Raw genomic sequence first — 24,214 nt, 5'->3', positions numbered from 1 at the left:
AAGTATTAATTAAATTACATAATGACAGAGATAATTGTACCTAGGATAAAGCATGGGGAGAAAAACAAGTGACAGCTAAAAACATGTAACTTGGAAGCAGAGGGCTATTTAAGCTCAACAGATGGACACCTACTGGTGACAAGCACAGAGCATACAGTGAACATTCATCCCTGTGTTTTGCCAAGGGAATGGGCTGCCCATTCATTTGACAAAACAACTGAGAAAAAGTTAAGATGAAATTTTTAAAGAAAGCTTCTTCTTTACCATAAACAATAGAATGCAAACTCTGTGGTCAGACTTGACTTCTAATCCCTTCTTATTCACGCCTTACAAGTTGAGTGACCTTGGGCAAAATTAACTAATGTCTAAGAAGTTAGTCCTGTTCCTTCCTCTGATTATGAGAATTAAGATCTACCAACTTCAAAGCAGAGCATGACTACTAAAGTCTTACAGGTAAGGATCTTCAAGGGCTACATGGGTTATTCTGTAAATCATAAACATTTGCATATTGTTTCCATTACTTCTGTGACTGAATGTGTTTATAAATTTCTCAATTTTTATATATAACTATTATCAAAATGACTTCCAGAAATACATAACAATTTCACTCCCAACTGCAATGTAGGATGATGCCCATATACTTAACAAACTTGCCAAGACTCTTTATCATTTAAAGATTGCCAGCTGAGCTGCCTTGAGTATCTAAAATTGTTTTCATTTGAATTTTTGTGACAATGGGTTTTTAAATAATTTTTGTGTGAAATTATACTAACCACTTGATTTCTTCTTGTGAATTGTTCATTAATATCTTTACCCATTTTTAATTTGTATCATTAAAGTTTCCTCATAGATTTGAAAGAATTCCAAATAAAAAGACCTTTGTCTTCTATGGCCTTAATTTTTCTAATTCAGGTTTTTCCCTGTATTTTATTTATGTGTCCTAAGGATATCCTTGAAAGATAATTCCTGAATTTTCTGTCCTCTGTGGGGGAAATCAATTTAAAAATACCATCTGCCTGTGATTTCCTGTGGCTAGTAAATTTCCTAATAATATTAGCATATATATTTCATTATTCATCAAACAATTCATTTGAATCTCTAGTAATTAGTTGGTTTTTTTTAAGAAACCACAACTGTTTTCAGAAAATACGCTTTCTTCTTTACATTCTTCTCGCTCCTTAGGTACCAAACCAGCTTGCATTTGTGCTCCCTGACTTGTTTTCCACCAATCTATTTCCATTCTTTTTTAATTGCATATTTCACTAGGCTTGCCTTTATTTAGCAAATGTTACCTTAAGCTTATTATTACAGCACCTCCATCTGTTTAATGATGTCAACAGCCTTCCAGTCACCTCAGCTCTTCTAATCTCCCTCCTCCCAGCCCCCTCACTGAATGAAAAGCAACGGGCTTTTTGTTGGAAGCTTTGAATGAATAATTCATTGGGGAAAAACCGTCCGTGTTGTGAATGTTTGGAAGACAAAGCACTTCTCTTGTCAGTCACGATGGCCTGGGTAGGGCTAAGTGCTGTTCAGGGTGTGCTCGGTGAGCACTGCTGATGGCGAGCTGCTGAGATTGCCAACTGTGTTAATCCTGTTCACCCTTCTTTGTCTTTTGTGACAGCAAGATTAAGATTCAAGGTCTTATTCAGGTGTTGCAGCTAGACTCGACTTCATTCAGCTGCTTCAAGCCTTCTTTTAAGTTACCAATGATTCCCATCATCATCCCCTCACATCCAGGAAAACTCTTGAGCTACGGTAACATTCTCCTGGGGCATCTCAAGGTAGAGAGAGGAGAGAGTGTGGCCTTTCACCTCAGAGACTCTTGGGTTTGCATTTGATATCAGCCACTGGTGAACTCAAAGAGTCAGATGCAACTGAAGTGACTTCACATACAAACGCAGTGATGAAGTAGGTAGCTTGGCTAAGCTACATAACCTTGATGAGCTTCAGTTCTCTTATCTAGAAGCCATCATTGTGACAACACAGATGGTGTGTGTGTATGGATGGATTCTGAGAGGAAGTATTTTATGGGAGCACCCAGCACTATGCCTGGATGATGGCAGGATTTTAGTTAATGTTCATGTCCTTTAAGTTAATTCCTTCTTCCCTACTGTCTCCATGATCTCCTTTCCATCCTCTACACTATTCAACTTATACAGGCATATGGGACTTCCCTGGTGGTGCAGTGGTTAAAAACCCATCTGCCAATGCAGGGGAGGTTTAATCCTTGGTCTGGGAAGACCCCACATGCTGTGGAGCCTCTAAGCCTGGGAGCCACAACTACTGAGCATATGCACCTAGAGCCCACACTCTGCAAAAAGAAAAGCTACCACAATGAGAAGCCCACATATCACAGCTAGAGAGGAGCCCCCACTCCCTACACCAGAGAACGCCTGCAGGCAGTAACAGAGATCCAGCACAGCCATAAATAAATGATATATACACAGGCATATTTTGGAGATATTGTAGGCTTGGTTACAGACCATTGCAATAAATACTGCAATAAAGTGAGTCACATAATTTTTCTGGTTTCCCAATACATATAAAACCTTTGTTTATACTATTATGTGCTCTATTAAGTGTGTAATAGTATTAGATCTTTTAAAAATGTACATACCTTAATTAAAAAGTAGTTTATTGCCCCCAAAGTGCTAACCATCACCTGGGCCTTCAGTGAGTCATAATCTTTTTGCTGGTGGAGGATCTTGCCAGTGTTGATGGTTGCTGACTGAGGAGTGTGGCAGTTGCTGAAGGTTGGGGTGGCTGTGTCAATTTCCTAAAATAAGACAATGATGAAGTTTGCCATGTGGATTGATTCTTCATTTCATTTGACGGCTTAGAGGCCAGTGTAGGATTACTAATTGGCCTAATTTCAATGTTGTTGTATCTCAGGGATAGAGAGGTTTGAGGAGAGGGAGAGAGAGAAGGAATGGCTAGTCAGTGGAACAGTCAGAATACACACAGCACTTATCTATTAAGTTCGACTTCTTATATGGGTATTGTTGAGCATCAGTAGTAATATCAAAGATCACTCATCACAGATCACCATGACAAATATAATAATAATGAAACGTCTGAAATATTGCAAGAATTACAAAAATATGACAGAGAGACAAAGTGAACAAATGCTGATGGAAAAATGGCGCCAAGAGACTAGCTCTAGGCAAGGTTGCCACAAATCTTCTATGTGTAAAAAATTCAATAAAGCAAAGCATAATACAAAGTATATTTGTATGAAATGCTGGATGAGCATACTATTTTTCTTGTCCAACAACATTCAATATTTCCCTATTTTCATGAGATAAAATTCGCTCTCCCCAGCATGATCCCAATCAGCTGCCCTCTGCCTAACTACCCAGTGTGCCTAGTGGACTATCCACATGGAAATAGTATTCATTTTTCTTGAATAATCTCATGTTACTTCAGTTTCCAGGCCCACCAGTTCCTGTTTCATACCTGGGTTGTCCATTCTCTTCTGTGCAGCTGCAAAACTTGCATTCCTCCTTTAAGATGTGTGCTGTGTGCTGTGGTTAGTTGCTCAGTCGTGTCTGACTCTTTGCGACCCCACGGACTGTAGCCCGCCAGGCTCCTCTGTCCACGGGGATTTTCCAGGCAAGAATATTGGAGTGGGTTTCCATGCCCTCCTGCAGGGGATCTTCCCAATCTAGGGATCGAACCCAGGTCTCCCGCATTACAGGCAGATTCTTTACTATCTGAGCCACCAGGGAAGCCCACGAATAACGCACCTCTTCTGAATTCTTTCCAGTCCTCCATCAGTGTCTTTGGCCTCCCTCCATGCTCCCAAAGCACAAGAAGTTTGGGGAAATAAACAAATGAATGCTTGAATGAGTGGATAGATTAACAAATGAATGAAGTACTGAATATTTTGAAAAACAATAGCATAGACATTAAAAATACTAAAGTTGTTAGACTTAAGTGATGTGGTAATAGGAACTTTAGAGAATGCCTGTTACATACCTTTAATCAAACATCTGTAGAAACATTTTTGGAAAAATGGTGACAAATGATAAGTGTATCTTTTGAACTATTCAGTTCAGTTGAGTTGCTCAGTCATGTCTGACTCTTCATGACCCCATGAATTGCAGTACACCAGGACTCCCTGTGCATCACCAACTCCCGGAGTCTACCAAACCCATGTCCATTGAGTCGGTGATGCCATCCAGCCATTTCATCCTCTGTCATCCCCTTCTCCTCCTGAGGGACTCTCAAGAGTCTTCTCCAATACCACAGTTCAAAAGCATCAATTCTTCTGCACTCAGCTTTCTTTATAGTCCAACTAACACATCCACACATGACCACTGGAAAAGCCATAACCTTGACTAGATGGACCTTTGTTGACAAAGTAACATCTCTGCTTTTTAATGTGCTATCTAGGTTGGTCACAACTTTCCTTCCAAGGAGTAAGCATCTTAATTTCATGGCTGTAATCACCATCTGCAGTGATTTTGGAGCCCAGAAAAATAAAGTCTGACACTGTTTCCCCATCTATTTGCCATGAAGTGATGGGACCAGATGCCATGATCTTAGTTTTCTGAATGTTGAGCTGTAAGCCAACTTTTCACTCTCCTCTTTCACTTTCATCAAGATGCTTTTTAGTTCCTCTTCACTTTCTGCCATAAGGGTGGTGTCATCTGCATATCTGAGCTTATTGGTATTTCTCCCGGCAATCTTGATTCCAGCTTGTGCTTCTTCCAGCCCAGCATTTCTCATGATGTACTCTGCATATAAGTTAAATAAGCAGGGTGACAATATACAGCCTTGATGTACTCCTTTTCCTATTTGGAACCAGTCTGTTGTTCTATGTCCAGTTCTAACTGTTGCTTCCTGACCTGCATACAGGTTTCCCAAGAGGTGGGTCAGGTGGTCTGGTATTCCCATCTCCTTCAGAATTTTCCACAGTTTATTGTGATCCACACAGTCAAAGGCTTTGGCATAGTCAATAAAGCAGAAATAGATGTTTTTCTGGAACTCTCTTGTTTTTTTTGGTGATCCAGCAGATGTTGGCAATTTGATCTCTGGTTCCTCTGCCTTTTCTAAAACCAGCCTGAACATCTGGAAGTTCATGGTTCACATATTGCTGAAGCCTGGCTTGGAGAATTTTAAGGCTACTTTACTAGCCTGTGAGATGAGTGCAATTGTGCAGTAGTTTGAGCATTCTTTGGCATTGCCTTTCTTTGGGATTGGAATGAAAACTGACCTTTTCCAGTCCCGTGGCCACTGCTGAGTTTTCCAAATTTGCTGACACATTGAGTGCAACACTTTCACAGGTTCATCTTTCAGGATTTGAAATAGCTCAACTGGAATTCCATCACCTCCACTAGCTTTGTTCATAGTGATGCTTCCTAAGGCCCTGTTGACTTCACATTCCAGGATGTCTGGCTCTAAGTGAGTGATCACACCATCATGATTATCTGGGTTGTGAAGATCTTTTTGTCCACCCCACCTCCCTGATTAATTTCTCCAACCCTTTTCCTCTTCCCTCCACCTTTTAAAGAAAGTATAATCAAGAGGGATTATGTAAAGGTCCCTCCAGAGGCTAGTAACCTCAGCTCTGGCATCTGGAATCCAGCCTGTTTGACTAGATCTGTCTATAAGACATCTCACAAAGGCTACCTGGTAACTCACCTAAGCTCTATTAACCCTCTCCTTCCTGGCTTGGCAGGGACTCTGTTTTGCATCTTGTCTCATCCTATAACTTACGTTCCTTTTCTCCCCTAGGGGGCATGTCTTATCTTAACTGGTGATGACTGAAACTGCCAGGCAGACAGCCACAGATCATAAAAGCCTTAAGGGATTTTTCTCGTGCAGTTTCTATGTGACATCCATTGATTTTTCAGGAAGTGCCCCAGCACTTTTTCTGTCTCCCTTGGGAGGAAAATCTGGAGTCCTAGCACAGAATGTATGATCTGGTCAGCTGGCCCATGCCAACAATGAATATATTTATGGATTGGGTTCATACCCAACAGATCCTATGCCCCCATCAGAAGAACTCAAAAGCAATGATGCCAACAAGTGCCTGCAGGAAAAATAACCTAGGAACCCATGTGAGAACAAGACTATTTTATTTTAACATACTCCTTAAAGCAAAAAATTAGATTAAAACTAAAGAGGAATGTTATTTGAGGCACATGAATGGTCATATCTTCCACTTATGGATACCATGCATATAAACTGCGTGTGCATGTGTGTGTCTTTGATATCTGTCACTACAGAATTGATGACAAGGAGGCCCAATATTCTAATGAAGAGGGCAAATACAGATGCTTTGATTTTTCTCCTGAGTGCTTTATGATGACAGCAGCAATGATAACTACCACTAACAGGAGAATGCATAGTGTCACACTTGGCATGCAATATCTCATTTAATCAGCAAAACAACCTATAAAATAAGGAAATACTACCTTTGCTTTACAGAAGAGAGTTGTGTGCCTGAGCAAAACACTAAACTTCTTGAGCAGTTGCCCAATGTCACCCAAAGGAGGAAGAGCAGAGATTCAGTCTGATTCCAAATTCCAGCTTTCATCACCATAGAGTAGCACTGACTTGTGCCAGTTCGAGGACATACTACTGCCAAGCTTACTCTTCCCAAATTGTTTAACATACAAGGCTATTACAGTGTAGCTAATCAATGAGAACAATGACTCTGGATTTGACAGCTCGGGAAAATGAACTTTTTGGTCAAAATAAACTTTATTTTTAAAAGGTGGACCTGGAACTCACCAGAGACCTCCTGGCTGTTTAGAGGCAGGATCTGGTATCTCTGTTAGAACACCTCCCCAGTCGGTTCTAATGAAACATACCTGGCTTTGCTTGATGGCACATGCCTGGGAACCACATCTTAGATTCTAAACATTTGGTCAGGACCACATCTGTTGCAAATGGTCCAGCACATAGTAGCCACTCAGTGAATTGCTGTTGAACTGAACTGTTGAGCCATCAGTCTCTACAGTGATATGTACCACAAGAGGATAATGATGAGCACACCTGAGAAATCTGTATGCTTGTCAAGAAACAACAGTTAGAACTGGACATGAAACAACAGACTGATTCCAAATAGGGAAAGGAGTACATTAAGGTGATATATTGTCACCCTGCTTATTTAACTTATATGCAGAGTACATCATGAGAAATGCTAGCTGGATGAAGTACAAGCAAGAATAAAAATTGCCAGGAGAAATATTGATAACCTCAGATATGTAGATGATACCACCCTTATGGCAGAAAGTGAAGAAGAACTAAAGAGCCTCTTGATGAAAGTGAAACAGGAGAGTGAAAAAAATTGGCTTAAAACTCAACATTCGGAAAACTAAGATCATGGCATCCAGTTCTATCACTTCATGGCAAATAGACGGGGAAATAATGGAAGCAGTGAGAAACTATTTTTGCGGGTTCCAAAATCACAGCAGATGGTAACTGCAGCCATGAAATAAAAAGACGCTTACTCCTTGGAAGAAAAGCTATGACCAACCTAGATAGCATATTGAAAAGCAGAGACACTACTTTGCCAACAAAGGTCCATCTAGTCAAAGCTGTGGTTTTTCTAGTAGTCACATATGGATGTGAGAGTTGGACTATAAAGAAAGCTGAGCACCAAAGAACTGAGCTTTTGAACTGTGGTGTTGGAGAAGACTCTTGAGAGTCCCTTGGACTGCAAAAGAGATCCAACCACTCAATCCTAAAGGATATCAGTTCTGAATAGTCATTGGAAGGACTGATGCTGAAGCCCCAATACTTTGGCCACCTAATGCAAAGAAATGACTCATTGGAAAAAAACCCGTATGCTGGGAAAGATTGAAGCCTGGAGAAGGGGACGACAGAGGATGAGATGGTTGGATGGCATCACCAACTTGATGGACATGAGTTTGAGCAAGCTTCGGGAATTGGTGATGGACAGGGAAGCCTGGCATGCTGCAGTCCATGGGGTCGCAAAGAGTTGGACACAACTGAGTGACTGAACTGACTGACTAAGCACCATTTTTCCTCCACCGTATTGCAGGGACATCCCCTCAGCCCCATGATGCAGCTCAGTCTTTAGGGCTTGGGGGATGCAGTTAGGCAAGGGGTAGTGAAGTCTCTTTTGGCAGAGCTTTGCATTAAGCAGAAAGGTTACAGTCAAGGTAGGCATTTCCTTCCTAGGACAACATGGGTCTCTATCATTAAGGTTTAAAGGTATTTGTGTATGTCATTACCATTATACTGGTATTCTCCTGGGTCCTGGGGAGAATCAAGCTGAAAGCCTATAAAATACAACAAGCTCCTAAGAGAAAGATGCTCTCTAACGATATAGTATTACTATAAATTTCAACCACTTCCCCCAGCCTGAAAATGCTGTCCTGGTGAGAATGATCACTTAGCAGTCGTTGGCTCATTTCCTAAGCTAGTAGGAAGCCAACCTAACTCCCAGGCTTGGCAAAAATGAAGGCATGGGGTCGCTGGGAGAAAGAACAGGGAAAATAGCTAACAAAAGTGACAATAATCTATTTTTCAAATCAATATCAGTTACAAATACAGCTTTACTAATAGTTGCTGTAAAAACAGTAAAAGCACGGGCTCATAAAACTCTATTATCTGTTCATAAATGGAATACCATCTTCTTAAATTTATTTCATTTTCTGTGCTGCAATGACCCAATGCCATTGGGCACATGACAGCATCAGGGAGACTGATTCTCCTCTTTACTCCTCAAGAACTATCAGTCATCTTGATCACCATCAGATTTTCACAGTAGTTGGCTATTTGAACCAGGACGGTTCCCTTGGAGTTAATCTTTTAAACGGAAAGCCAAAATCCCCTTACTCATCTTGTGCTTACAAGAGTAGTCTCTGAACTGCTCATAATCTTGGAGAAGTGCCATGTTTTAGCCTACAGATAAAAACAGCTCTGCACCAGTTTCTGGTTATTTTATACCCAGTTGGGATGTGATGCCTAAGTAAGTGACATTCCAGAGGGAAATGTCTACATTTGCAGACAGAAGAAGGGAGTATAAATTGTATAGCCACTTTGAAGGTAATGATGCAATGTGATCAATCTACATATATACAATGAAATATTACTCATATAAAGTGAAATGGAATTGGGTCATTTGCAGAGATGTAGATGGACCTAGCGGAGAAGGCAATGGCACCCCACTCCAGTACTCTTGCCTGGAAAATCCCATGGACAGAGGAGCCTGGTAGGCTGCAGTCCATGTGGTCGTTAGGAGTTGGACACAACTGAGCAACTTCACTTTCACTTTTCACTTTCATGCATTGGAGAAGGAAATGGCAACCTACTCCAGTGTTCTTGCCTGGAGAATCCCAGGGACGGGGGAGCCTGGTGGGCTGCCTTCTATGGGGTTGCCCAGAGTCGGACACGATTGAAGCGACTTAGCAGCAGCAGCAGCAGCACCAGATGGACCTAGAGTCTGTCATACTGAATTAAGTAAGTCAGAAAGAGACAAACAAATATCATATACTAACACATATATGTGGAATCTGAATCTAGGATACATACAAACCTATTTGCAGGGCAGGGAAAGAGATGTACATATAGAGAAGAGAGATGTGGAAACAGAGGGGGAAAGGGAGGTTGGGACAAATTGGTATATTAGGATTAGGACTGACATACATACATTACCATGTGTAAAAAAGCTAGTTAGTTGCAACCTGCTGTACAGCACAGGGAACTCAGCTCTGTGCTCTGTGATGACCTAGATGGATGGGACTGGAGTGGATAGAAGGGTGGTCCAAGAGAGAGGGGATATATATACATACAGCTGATTCACTTTGTTGTACAGCAGAAACTAACATAACATTGTCAAACAGCTGTACTCCAATAAAAAAGGACTTGGAAATATTAATACATATCCTTTATGTTATACATATATACATATTTATATGACCATTATAAATAATAGAAAATATTTAAATGCATAAACATAATGCAAATATGTACTATGTATATGCAAATACCAAATGTACTTTTATACTAGTCTACTGGTGACCTTGTCCTATTCTATGAATTCTATGCTGACAACTCTCTGTCCTCTTTTCTAACTCTTTATTCTGATAGCGGCCTGCCTTCTCAACATCTCTTGCATGACCAATAGACATGTCAAAGCTAAACGAGTGATGTTCCCAGCCAAACCTGCTCTTCCCCCAAACTTCTCTATCTCTAATGGGACCTCCATTCAACAATTTGTTCAGCCCGAAGTCTCTTCTCTTTTTCTCACAGTAACCAAGACATACCATTGTTTCCACCTTCAAAATAGATCAAGAATTCAGACTCACCCGATCACTTACATCACCCCTGCTCCTTAAAACCACCGTCACCTTGGCGGTCTGAAGGGAACTGTGACTAGGGTTACATATTAGACAGTCACCAGCAAATTGTTAGATTTGAAAGACTTAAAGATGGATGAGCTCACCTAGAGAGAGAATGAGGAGCATGAAAACAATATAACCCAAGAAAAAGCCGAACAGAACCTGAACACTGAGAGCTCAGACATAGAAGGTGGAAACTGAGAAAGTTCGAAGGAAAGCTCTTGCTTTGTTAGAGGTGAGGCCATGTCAGATTAACAATGGAGGCAGAGCTAAGTAGGTGCAAGTAGGGAGCACTACTTAACCTTCCTCTAGGTTGTCCCAGAAACTTCTCATTACATGAATAGTGCATGGGCCTGGGATCTCTGTGAGAGAGGACTTGAGCCTCATCCAGAGAAAGGGGTTCAACCCCATTTATTACCTCGGTTCAGTAGAGCCAGGCCATGTGAGTTTTTTGTGGAACAAAAGGAAGAAGGTCAGGCCTTCACCAGTCTGGCTCAAGTTTCAGAAGGCTGAGGGGAAACCCCAACCTACGGCAGTCATCTTTCTCAGTCATGTCCCAAGGCAGCAGCCCCCTTGACCATCACAGGACTCAAGTTCCTGTTAGATGGGCCAGGCTACTGCCCAAGAGGCTGCACTGGAAAGGAAGAAAATGGACTTCTGGAGAGAAATTCAATGAGAGTGATGGCAGGGTAAGGCTGCCAAACTTTAAGCTAACCTCAAACCTATCCCAAGTTACCCAAAACCTCAAGCTTACCTAAATGTAAGATCAGAAACTATACATGCATGAGTTTTATAGTTTCTAGTCTTACATTTTATAGTTGCAGATTGAGCGACTTCACTTTCACTTTTCACTTTCACGCATTGGAGAAGGAAATGGCGGCCCACTCCAGTGTTCTTGCCTGGAGAATCCCAGGGACGGGGAAGCCTGGTGGGCTGCTGTCTATGGGGTCGCAGAGTCGGACACGACTGAAGTGACTTAGCAGCAGCAGCAGCAGCAAGGTAAGCTTACCCAGTGTTACCTCAAGCTACCCCAAGCCTCAGTCCTGCAACACCTTGGATCCACCAGGTGAGAATCTGTCATTTTAATGATAGATGAAGGGAGGAAGAAGTCACAAAGGGAGATAAGGGGTGTGAGCCACTGAGTGCTGCAGTTCTAGGCGCAAAACAGAGTCACCAGCCCCTAGAGAAGACAGGACAGGCAGCACAGAAGAAAACTCTATTTCTACTCCTCTGTCTACATCAGAGATTCCCAGAGGGAATTCTTTAAGAAAAGATTCCTGAGGAAAACTGGATTGCCTCTCATCAAAATGGTAAAACACTCAGGCCCATTTAGACTTGAAACAGACATACATTTATAAGAAAGTCCTGGGATATATCTATCATATTTATTTTCTAAACTATCTTTAAAAGGCATGAATCACATTTATAATGAACAAAAAAAGACATTAAAAGGAAATGATCATGGTTTTTGCACTTATTTCTCTATATTTCTAAAAGATTTACTTACATTTATATTACAAATCTCATGTAGGGTAGTTGGCAAATATCCCATTTCATTGACTAAAAAATGGAATACTGGAGAGATTAATGAACCTTCTAAAGGTCAAAATTTTAAACACTAAATCCTGTGGGTAATTTTTCCCTATGCATAAGTTCCCTATCTCCACAGGTTGAGCAATTGGAAAATTATAATTTCTGCTTTTGTCCTGGATTCTCAGTGGGTAAAGACTGCACAGGCTAATTTTGGACTAATTATTTAGATATTAAAAATGGCATCTGGCATGATTTCAGGTAAAATGCAGTTTTACAGTGATTATTTGCCTTCTTCTGACTTAAAGCTTCTCTGCACCTCGTGTTCAGTTGTTCTTTCTTGAAAATACACATCAAATGAAATCTCTCTTTTCCTAAATTCCTGAGTGGGAAGCTTTTTTGGTCAACAAATACTTAGGGGTAGTAAAGTATTTAAATAATGTAACTATAGCTGTGGGAGGTGACCAAAGTGTATGACATATCACTCAAGTAAAGATTATACTGCTCTATACGGGAGGTTTGCAAATTTCTATATATTGTTCTGTGCAAAATCTAAGGATGACCTCAATTTAAAATCTTTTAGCATTTTACTTATACTAAAAATGATCTCTTTAGGTGAATATTTTCTTTTGCAGAGACTGTGTATTTTAAAATACTGTTTAGAGTTTCAATCACTAAGTTATGTACGACTCTTTGCAACCCCATGGACTGCAGCATGCCAGGCTCCCCTCTCCTTCACTATCTCCCGGAGTTTGCACAAACTCATGTCCATTGAATCAGTGATTCCATTCAATCATCTCATCCTCTGTCACCCGCTTCTCCTCCTGCCCTCAATCTTTCCCAGCATCAAGGTCTTTTACAATGAGTTGGCCCTTCATATCAGGTGGACAAGGTATTGGAGCTTCAGCATCAGTCCTCCCAATTAACATTCAGGGTTGATTTTCTTCAGAATTGACTGGTTTGATCTCCCTGCTGTTCAAGGGACTCTCAAGACTCTTCTCCAGCACCACAACTTGGAAGCCTCAATCCTTCGGTGCTCAGCCTTCTTTATGGTCCAACTTCCACATCCATACATGACTACTGGAAAAACCATAGCTTTGAATATATGAAACTTTGTTGGCAAAGTAATGTCTCTGCTTTTTAATATGCTGTCTAGCTTTGTCATAGTTTTTCTTCCAAGAAGCAAGTGTCTTTGAATTTCATGGTTGCAGTCACTCTCCACAGTGATTTTGGAGCCCAAGAAAAGAAAATCTGTCACTTTTTCCATTGTTTCCCTATCTATTTGCCATGAAGTGATAGGACCAGATGCCATGATCTTAGTGTTTTTGAATGTTGAGTTTTAAGCCAGCTTTTCCACTCTCCTCTTTCATCCTCATCAAGAGACTCTTTAGATCCTCTTCACTTTCTGCCATTACAGTAGCATCATCTGAGGCTGTTGATATTTCTCCTGGCAAGCTTAATTCCAGCTTCAACTGCTTCGTCCAGCCCAGCATTGTGCATGATATACTCTGCATACAAGTTAAATAAGCAGGGTGAAAATATACAGCCTTGACATACTCCTTTCCCAATTTGGAACCAGTGTGTTGTTCTGGTACTTTGAATATTCCTTGGGATTAGAATGAAAAATAAACAATTCTAGTCCTGAGGCCACTGCTGAGTTTTCCAAATTTGCTGACATATTAAATGCAGCACTATAACAGCATCATCTTCTAGGATTTTAAATAGCTCAGTTGGAATTTTATCACCTCTATCTAGCTTTGTTCATAGTAAATGCTTCCTAAAGCCCAGGATGCTTTGACTACACACTCCAGGATGTCTGGCTCTAGGGTAGTGATCACACCATCATGGTTATCCAGGTCATTAAGACCTTTTTTGTATAATTCTTCTGTGTATTCTTGCCACCTCTCCTTAATCTCATCTGCTTCTGTTAGGTCCTTGCTGTTTCTGTCCTTTATTATGCCCATCTTTGCAGGAAATGCTTCCTTGGAATCTCCAATTTTCTTGAAGATATCTCTAGTCTTTCCCATTCTATTGTTTTCCTCTATTTCTTTGCATTGTTCACTTAAGAAGGCATTCTGGTCTCTCCTGCTCTCTGGAACTCTGCATTCAGTTGTGTATACCTTTCCCATTCTCCTATGCCTTTCTCTTCTCTTCTTTTCTCAGCTATTTGTAAGACCTCCTCAGACAACCAGTTTGTCTTCTTGTATTTCTTTCTCTTGGGAATGGTTTTGGTCACTGCCTCCTGTACAAGGTTGTGAACATGTGTTATAAACCTCAATACATAGTTCTTGAGATCCTCTGTCTACCAAATCTAATCCCTTGAATCTATTGTCACTTCCACTGTATAATCACAAGGGATTTGATTTAGGTCATATCTTAATGGTCTAGTGGTTTTCCCTACTTTCTTTAATTGAAGCCTGAGTTTTGCAATAAGGAGCTGATGATCTGAGCCACAGTCAGCTCCTAGTCTTGTTTTTGCTGACATATAGAGATTTTCCATCTCTGGCTGCAAAGAATATAATCAATCCGATTTTGGCATTGACCATTTGGTGATGGCCATGTGTAGAGCTATCTCTTGTGTTGTTGGAAGAGGGTGTTTGCTATGACCAGTGTGTTCTCTTAGCAAAACTCCATGAGCCTTTGCCCTGCTTCATCTTGTATTACAAAGTCAAACTCGCCTGTTACTCCAGGTATCTCTTGACTTCCTACTTTTGCATTCCAATCTCCTATGATGAAAAGGACATCTATTTTTGTTGTCAGTTCTAGAAAGTGTTGTAGGTATTCATAGAACCCTTTAACTTCATCTTTTTTGGCATTAGTGGTTGGGGCATAGGCTTGGATTACTGTGATGTTGAGTGGTTTGCCTTAGAAACAAACCAAGATCATTCTGTTGCTTTTGAGGTTGTATCCAAGTACTGCATTTCAGACTCTCTTGTTAACTATGAGGGCTATGCCATTTCTTCTATGGGATTCTTGCCCACAGTAGTAGATATAATGGTCATTTTAATTAAATCCGTCCATTCCTGTGCATTTTAGTTTACTGATTCATAAAATGTTGATGTTGCCATCTCCTGCTTGACCACATCCAATTTACCTTTATTCATGGAACTAACGTTCCAGGTTCCTATGCAACATTGTTCTTTACAGAATCAGACTTTACTTTCACCACCAGGCACATCCACAAGTGAGAGCCATTTCTGCTTTGGCCCAGCCTCTTCATTCTTTATGGAGCTATTACTCAGCTTTTTCCCAGCAGCAGATTGAACACCTATTGACCTAAGGGGCTCATCTTCCAGTGTCATATCTTTCTGCCTTTTCATAGTGTTCCTGGGTTTCTTGAGGCAACCCAGCCCTAGAGTCTACAGGCTCAATGGTAGGGCAGTTGACAACCTCCAAGAGGACTTATGCCAACATGCGCCTCCCAGGACTGCTGATGCCAGTTTAGAGTATGAGCATATAATTACATTTAAAAAGATATAGTTTCTGAAATACAACAGCAATTGCTGCTCCTTTTGAACAGTATAATAAATGCTTAGTTGTGGTATGTTTAGAAAACATATAACTGATAACATTTTATAACAGATAAAATTTTATAACAGAATCACAGATGTTTGCGCCATTGGGGGCTCAGTTGTATCTGACTCTTTGTGACCCCATGGACTAAACAGTCCACGGAATTCTCCAGGCCAGAATACTGGAGTGGGTAGCCTTTCCCTTCTCCAAGGAATCTTCTGAACCCAGGGATTGAACCCAGGTCTCCCACATTGCAGGCGGATTCTTTATTAACTGAGCCACAAGGGAAGCCATTGTGGGCTTACTCACATAAATCTATCCATTTTGCTAAAATTCATGTTTGACATGAAATTTATGTTAGTAAATATAGTTAAAATATCAATACTTTCATTTTTAATTGACTTATCTATTTTCCTTCCAAGCCCAGCATAGGGGGTAGGGTCAGGCAGAAGGAAAAAGAAAAGGACAATTAATTATAAACAGCAGATATTAAACTGTCAGTTGCTACACAGTTTTATAATGATAACACCAGAGAACAAAATATATTTTTACAAATATTTCTTTCTCTCTTATCCCTTCCTTTTTTTTAAAGATAAGCCTAGCAAGTGCCAGTAATTACTCTCACAGGAACAATCAGAGAAACAAAATTGTGCTATTAAGAGCTGAGAAGCAAGAAATGTTTTTTTAAAAAACACTTAAATGAATAACGTTTCCTATCGAGTTATGGTTTTGCCAGGTAAATGACTCTTTTGACTAATTCTCAAGTGTAAGCCTGAAACAAGCAAAGATAATTGTTCAAGTTTCTGGCTTAGGGAAAACATGTATGTAATTGCATGTCTACTCTCTTTCCATGATGAGCACATGTACAAATGGTCTTCACTTAATTAGTCTGGGGGAGAAGCCAAGGAAGGAGGAGTTGGTAGCTAGCACAGAAGAGCAATTAGGTAATAATGTGATGGGGAGGATCAGAATCGATTCAGGAAATTCTACTTTGCTACTTCATAGTGAGAGAGGCCAAAGAGGGTAGGATGGCAAGTCTGCCAAAAATAGAAGAATCAAAGTCTAATGAACTTTTCAGGTTGAAGACTTGATGGTCACTGAATTCAATAATCTTCCATTTAAACAGAGAGATATTTCAAGACTGAGAAGTGACGTGGCTCGCAGATAATTAGACAACTTGTGAGGGAGAAAGCCCAGCTTTGTATCAGAAAGTTCTGCTCTTCTTTAAGAATTCCTTCTACTATTTGCCCAACTGCCTCTCTTCAAGGTGGATCCAGATGGTAATGGAATACACGTGGACTCTAGTTTGTGTTGTTTTGATATGGGACATTTGGAAAGGATAGGGAGACTTTGATAACCCAGAAAGACTAAAACTTTGGCTTAGGCAGAAAGTATGAAGATATTAAATACCCTATAACCAGATAGAGTTGATGTAGTGGAGAAGGGTGGGGAAGGCAGGGGTAGGATACTCATACAGAAACAAAACAGAGGGCTGAATATCAGGAACTAGTGGTTGTTGGTGAGAAAAGTCTAAAAGAAGCTCTTGGGACAATAGCTTTGCATGTCAGGTGCAGGTACGTAGGGGCTGAAGGTCATAAGGGGAGAAGGTGGGTTTTGTTAATAAGGTTCACTGATCTCTGTCATGTGGTCATGTAGGGACTTCCCAAACACATTTACCTGGGAAGTCTTCCACTTCCTCTGAGGCTTAAAAGTACCCCACGCTCTGAATAGGGCTCTCCACTCTGGTGCAGTATTTTTGCCTCACTATCAGAAAGCAACAATTGACACATTCAAACCATCAAAGGGAAAATAAGCAGTTTTGTTTTGCCTTTTTTTTTTTTTTTTTTTTACAGAACTGTCTGGACATGTGAGGGCTTCTTCTTTCTCCTGCCCTCAAGTAGCATTTTTCTACATACAACTTTTATTATATTCCAAGCTTCTTAAGCCAGTATTTCTTTTTAAAAATTTTGGCCAATTAATGAGTTTCTGTCATGTAGATGATTCCATTTAATCAATGAGGTCATCAGAAACACTGAATCTAACATTGCTCATTAAAATTATCACCATTCTAAACCATTGATAGTTTCTAAAAATGTTAGATGAGCAGCAACCAGGGTAACAATCACTAATGTCAACATAACTAATTCCCTGAGTCTTGGCCACACTTGAACCCTTATGGCTGAAGCTCAATCACATCAGTTAAAGCTCAAAAATTGAATGAGAGGCATGGAGCTGAACTTTTTCACAGATTCAGAACCCAGTTCACATCAGCCACTGCGGTTTCCCAACCCCATGTGTTTCCCCAGCTTCAAGAAGAGAGAATCCTGCTTGAGTGTTGTGCCTCTGTTATTTACTGCCAGCACCTCCATTTCACTGTGTTCTTCCTGAACTGTAACTCATCACCAACTGTGTTTCTCCATGTTAAGAGAAAAGAAGACAAGGTACATAATTTTGTCAGTGGCAACAGAAAAGGCTTTTACATAATCTTGCAAGCTGTGTAGTGTTAGTTTAATACAATGCCATTATCCCTTATCCACAATTATTACAAAAATGCTGAAAATTAAAAGTTCTTTTTTTAAATAAGTGGCATATTTATTTAGTGACAAAACCTGATTTAAACTGATATGACCCCATTTGGAGTCTCTTTATCTCATTTAATATGAAATCTCTGCTTTTTCTTGTAGAAATCTTAAGGTTTGATTACAGAAAATTGTCCTAGATCCCACTGAGGGTCACTAAAAATTATATGCAATATATGCATCTCTATGAAATCTGGAAAAAAAAATCTGAATTCCAAAATTCAACTGGCCAAGTTAATTTTAGATAAAGTGAAAGTCACTGTCATGTCCAACTCTTTGGGACCCCACGGACTATACAGTCCATGGAATTCTCCAGGCCAGAATACTGGGGTGGGTAGCCTTACGGGATCTTCCCAACCCAGGGATCAAACCCAGGTCTTCTGCATTGCAGGCAGATTCTTTACTAGGTGAGCCACAGGGGAAGCCCAAGAATACTGTAGTGGGTAGTCCATCTCTTCTCCACTGGATCTTCCAGACCCAGGAATTGAACCAGGGTCTCCTGCATTGCTGGCAGATTCTTAACCAACAGAGCTATCAGGGTAGCCACTTTTTTTTTTTTTTTTTTTTTTAAGATAAAGCATTGGAAACCTGAAAAAGTAATGGATTGGTCAAAAGTTTTTTCACGTTTTTCTATAAAATGTTATGGAAAAAAAACCCAGAGAAAGATTTGGCCAACCCAATAAAATCCAGGTATCTCCTAAGCACATTGGCTTCCCAGGTGGCTCAGTGGTAAAGAATCTGCCTGCCACTGCAGGAGACACAGAAGATGCAGTCTCGATTCCTGGATCCGGAAGGTTCTCTGGAGGGGGAAATGGCAACCCACTCCAGTACTCTTGCTGAAAAATACCATGGACAGAGGAGCCTGGTGGGCTACAGTCTATGGGATTGCAAAGAGTCAGACGTAACTGACAGCACACACACATACACCTCCTAAACCTATAAAAATGATTTTAAAAAGTACCTTTGTTTAAATAAACAATTCTCATCATGTGGCCCATACATTTAAACTGTTTTTCCCATAGCAGATCCTGTTTGGCTTTTTTATTTCATGTTATTTAAAGTTTAATATTACTTTATATTTCAGTTTGTGTACTCATGAAACAGCAGCAGATTGAGAACATTGGAAACACTGGCCACATAGCTTCTCTGATGCTGTAAGGCCAGTGCTTTGTGGCTGATTAATTACCTGGCTACTTCTTGTGATAAGAGACATATTTATCCAAAGAACATTCAGTATTTGGCCTCTTTGCTCAGACAGCCAGCAAAGGACCTAATTGTGAAAAAACAAATGCTGTTTATTGGACCCACGCTCATTGCACACCCCAACACCCTGTTTCTCATTCATCCCCACTGCAAACACAAAAGTATGCATGCATCATACACACTTTTAAAAATAACCACTTCAAAAAAGTGAAAAAATAAAACAGTCTCACATCTCCCAATATGTGTTCTAATAATGAAATCTTTTTTGCTTTCAATGTATTGCTTTACTTTTCAGAGTTTGGGCTGGAACCAGAACTCTATTTAAAATCAGCATATTAGTTTTTAGTTACCTTTCACAAGGATGGTGGTTTCATTTTTGTGAAGATGGGCACCAAATTATGTATGTTAGGTTTCTGGACAAAGAATGTTAAGTAGATAGGATTTCTTATTGATTCTGATATTGAATTCCAAAAGGAAGAAACAATATGAACACAACCATAACATCAAAAGGCCCTGTTTTGGCAAGAAAGACTTTTAAAAATATTTATCATGTACATGATTTTCTGTTCAGGAAGTCCATCTTGGGTGCGTTAACTTCCAGTTAGAAAGAGAGGGTTTCTGTGGCCTGGCAATATTCAATCTGACTTTTATTCAGTAAGACAAGAGAACCTTCTAGTACAAAATCCAAATGCACTGGCTTTTATTGTCCTCATTGAAAACAGAAAAGAAAGCAGAATTTTCCCTCAGTATATTTTCAGTTTATAGACTGAAAACCAACCGAAGTTCATTTACAAGGGGACACTGACAGGGAAACAAGTGGGAAGTGTACCACCTACATATATTCCTCTGGGTGCATTTTAAATGTACCTCATTCAAAGGAGGACTCTTCAGAAATCCACCAGCAATGAATATTTTTGTGTATAGTCATGAGCTCTCAAAAAACAGCTGGTTCTTATGAACTAAGTGGAAACCTCAGTGGGGAGGAGAGCAGAAACCACGAAGCCACAGGGATGTTACAACTCCCACGAATTAGGGCTACTTCAGAAAAACAACCACCAACCTTTAAACAGCTCAGGCAAAATGTCAAGTGAATCAAGTACCCAACATATGCTAAGCCAGAGTTATGAAAATGTTAACAAATAGCTACGTGTATTATTAGAGAAGAAAAGAAAACACATTGCAATTGATGGCAGCTGGGCAAACGATTAAACACCTAAATAAACCAGGCCTAAAAAATAATTAGGCGATATGGGAGAGAATTTCATCCATCTTCCCCTTAGAATCACAGCATTTTTAGGAGTGTTTCCATTAATCCTTTAGCCATAATTTTGTTCTTTTACCCTGATGTGAGGAGTGGGTATGATTCACATGAAAAGTGAGCTAGCTAGTGCGACTGGTAAACACATTGCCTGCCTGAAGAGAATTGTGAAATGCTCTGTGTCTGGATTTGAAAGAGGTTTGCATCCTGAATGCTCATCTCTCTATTCATCTTTCATGTAATCTCCTTTTTGCATATTTAAGCTAAGTGTTTTTTCCTACTTTTCTTAGAGGTATATTAATTTAAAAGGCCTATAGAACTCAGACTATCCACCCTGGCTTGGTACACTTTACTCATTCTTAACTAGATTTTAGTATTATAATTAAAGTAGGAAATGTACATGCAAAATAGCAGAACAGGTAAACAGCAAAAATAAATTTCACTTCCATTGCACAACATCCCACAGGGAGTTACTATTTAAACATTCTTTAGTATATTTTCTGGAATTTTCTATGCAGATTATTGTGCCCTGTTACCATCTTTGACAGATTTTTTTTTCCTCCTAATAATATATCTTAGAGTTCTATGTCAGTATATCAGTACATAAGAAGGTACCTCATTTAAAAATAAAAAGACAGCTGCAAGGATAAAGCCATGATATGAATATACCATGATTTATTCAATCAGTTTCCTATTAATGGGCATTTCAAAATATTTCTAGACTCATTATTAATAGCAATGGACACGTATTTTTCATACACGTTAGTCATATCCACAGGATAGATTCCTGGAAATAGAATTGCCAGGTCAAATGATATCTGAATTTAAAATCTGAAAGATATTTCTAAATTGTGCTTCAAAGAGGTTGTACCAATGTATATTCTCATTAATATTGTTTGAAATTGTTCATTTGCCCACATTTTTGTTAATAATGTGCATTACCATTTTTGGCAATATGAAAGTTAAAATTGTATTTCACAAATTAAAAATTTATATTGAGAGAAATTGAGCATTTATTCATATGTTCCTAAGCTATTTATATTTTAATTTTGTCAAACCATTCATGTCCTTTCCCTTTTTTCTAAGGGTTTAGTTATTTATTTATTTATTTTTGCCTATGGACTTATAACAGTTTTTAAATGATAAAAGTTTCAACCTAAACATAATCATATGTGTTGCAAATATTTTTTCTTTTCTTTTCTTTAAATCAGGGTATTTTGGCTCTAAAATTTTTTTTACGTAGTGAAGTTTATCAATAGTCACCATGGATCAGTGTTTAATTGCTTTTTATCAAAAGACAGAGAAACAAATGACAAAATTATTTTATGTAACTGTAAACGTAAAACAAAGTTTTATCTGTCTTTCAAGAATAAATATATTTTAGAGAGTTTTTATTTTAAAATATTGGATTGTAATTATTTTTATTTATAATATATAAGCAAACCTTAGTCCTTATTTTTGGGAGTATCAATCCCTGAAAGTCCGAAGTGGGAAATTTGTTTCCACTAGCTTCCTTCTAGAAATGCAGCAGTCGCTTAAAGAATCTTTGGGGTCCCTGGTACAGAAGGGAGACTAAGTAAGCCAGGAGGTCTTTCACCTAAGATCCCCACGGATTCTATTTTGCCCAGCTGCGGGGAACTGATAGAATCAACAGAGCCTGCAATGTTGTAAATCACGAGGCAGCCTCTCTCTCAAGGCTTGTTTTAAGGCTTAAATTGCTCGTTGCATCTTAACAAGTTGTCTTACAGCTTTCTGTTCACCTCTGATGACTTGACAGAATTGCACACCCCTGGAGGTTCATGGCTTTGCCTTTGATATAGATAGACTCTTTGGATAACACCCCAGCCTATGCTGGAATTCAACTTTCTAAAACTATCCAAACAGAGAACAGATAATTATAATGACATAAGAAGATGCCACCACCAATGGAAAAAATGTAACTTAAGCCAATGAAATGCCAGTTATATCTGACAAAATCAGTAGTCTAAGACATAGCAACCTTACATCATCATTTGGGGGAAATGCATGTGATTCATGAGTATAACAGCAGATAAGCCCATCCCCACTTATCAAATTTGATATACATTCCTGTTCCTCAAGTTGCCTTTTCTCCATAAATGTTTGCTGTTTAAAATGAAAACTTCTGTAAACATTTGTGAACTTGTGTAATCTGATATCCTTTTCTAAACTCTGACTGCCTTTATATTCAGTAGCATACTAATTTGTACCCGACACTTCTCTGCTTTCATCATAGGTGCTACCTCTGAGGATTTTGTGAGAGCCTTAAAGGAGGAGCCATGTTATGTGTTTTATCTTCCCATTGTGACTACTGAATTGCAGGGTAAACAGATCTCAGCATCACTGATTAGCTGTACTTGAATTAAACACTTGTTCACATGACTGGAATCTAGAGATCCATCATCTCAACAAAAGCTTTGAAAAGTTTATCAGAGTGACAGGACAAAAATACAACATAAGTTCAGAAAATTAGTCATTCTCATCTTTAGGTCTGAAGATGTTACCAGGGTTTCCTGCTCCTGGAGATGTAAACCTCAAGCGTTTGCAGTATTTCTAAGCAGCATGTGGGATAAACTTCTGTACAAATTACTATCAGTAGGCACAACAGGAAGCAGAAATGGGAAGATTCATTTTCCTCTATTTGACTAGTTCAAATGAGTTTCTTCTCTGCACAGAGCAATATGTGTAGTTCTACAGCAGAAATCAGAAAATTTGAATGTCTTCATCTTCATCACAATTCAAAGGAGATTTAGAACTATACAGCTTTCTGTGTCTATATGTGTATGCTTGTATGTATCACACTGGGCTCAAGTGTCTGACCAGCAGGGAGATGCAGGACAAGCAGCTTTACCTCTGAGTCTCAGATTTCTAATCTACTAAATGGGGGCAATCTGAACAATGATTAAATGGTATCATTTCTATAATATGTTTAAACTTATGGCTGGCACAGAGTAAGTCCCCCATCACTGTAGATATTATTCTTTATTTCAGCCTTTCTGTGTGCAGACTTGCATTGGGGCAGAAGTGGCAGGGTCCTGGTGAAGGCCACAAGGGAACAGGTCCATCAGCTGGGTGGAACATGGGACCAATTTCTGGTTGACAAAGCCTGAGACCGCAGCATCACAATTGCAGATAACTGCAGCAGAATATGGAGAAGCTGGAACACTGCTAGTAGGAATGTAAAATGCTACAACCACTTTGAAAAACAGTTTGACAGTTTCTTAAATTATTAAACATAATTATACCTTACAACTCAGCAATTCTACTCCTAGAGATGAAGGTGTGAACATAAATGTTCATAATGGCATTATTAGAAGTAGCCAAAATGTGGAAACAACCAATCTCCATCAACTGGTGACTGGATAAACAAAATCAGTTATATTCATATTATGGATTACTATTCAACAAACTTGATTAGGTATCTGCGATATAGATGAACCTCAAAAATATTATGTTAAGTAGAAAAGACTAGGGACAAAGGCCATATGTTTTATAATTCCATTTATATCAAATGGCCAGAAAAGGCATATCTATATATATAGAAGGTAGATGACTGGTCACCTGGAAGTGGGGGATGGGAGAAAAATGACTACAAATAGGCATGAGGAATATTTTTGAGGTGATGAAAATACTCTAAAATTGGATCTTGATGATAGCTGAAATACTCTGTAAACTTACTAAAAATCAATGAGGTTTATACTTAAAATGAGTGAATTTTATGATATGTAAATTACATTTCAATAAAACCGTTAAAAAAAAAAAGTCTCCACAAAGAAAATTGCAGGCCAAGA

The sequence above is a fragment of the Bos indicus x Bos taurus genome, chromosome 8, assembly GCF_003369695.1.
Source record: "Bos indicus x Bos taurus breed Angus x Brahman F1 hybrid chromosome 8, Bos_hybrid_MaternalHap_v2.0, whole genome shotgun sequence".
Lineage (NCBI taxonomy): Eukaryota > Metazoa > Chordata > Mammalia > Artiodactyla > Bovidae > Bos > Bos indicus x Bos taurus.
Note: the sequence above shows the minus strand (reverse complement) of the source record.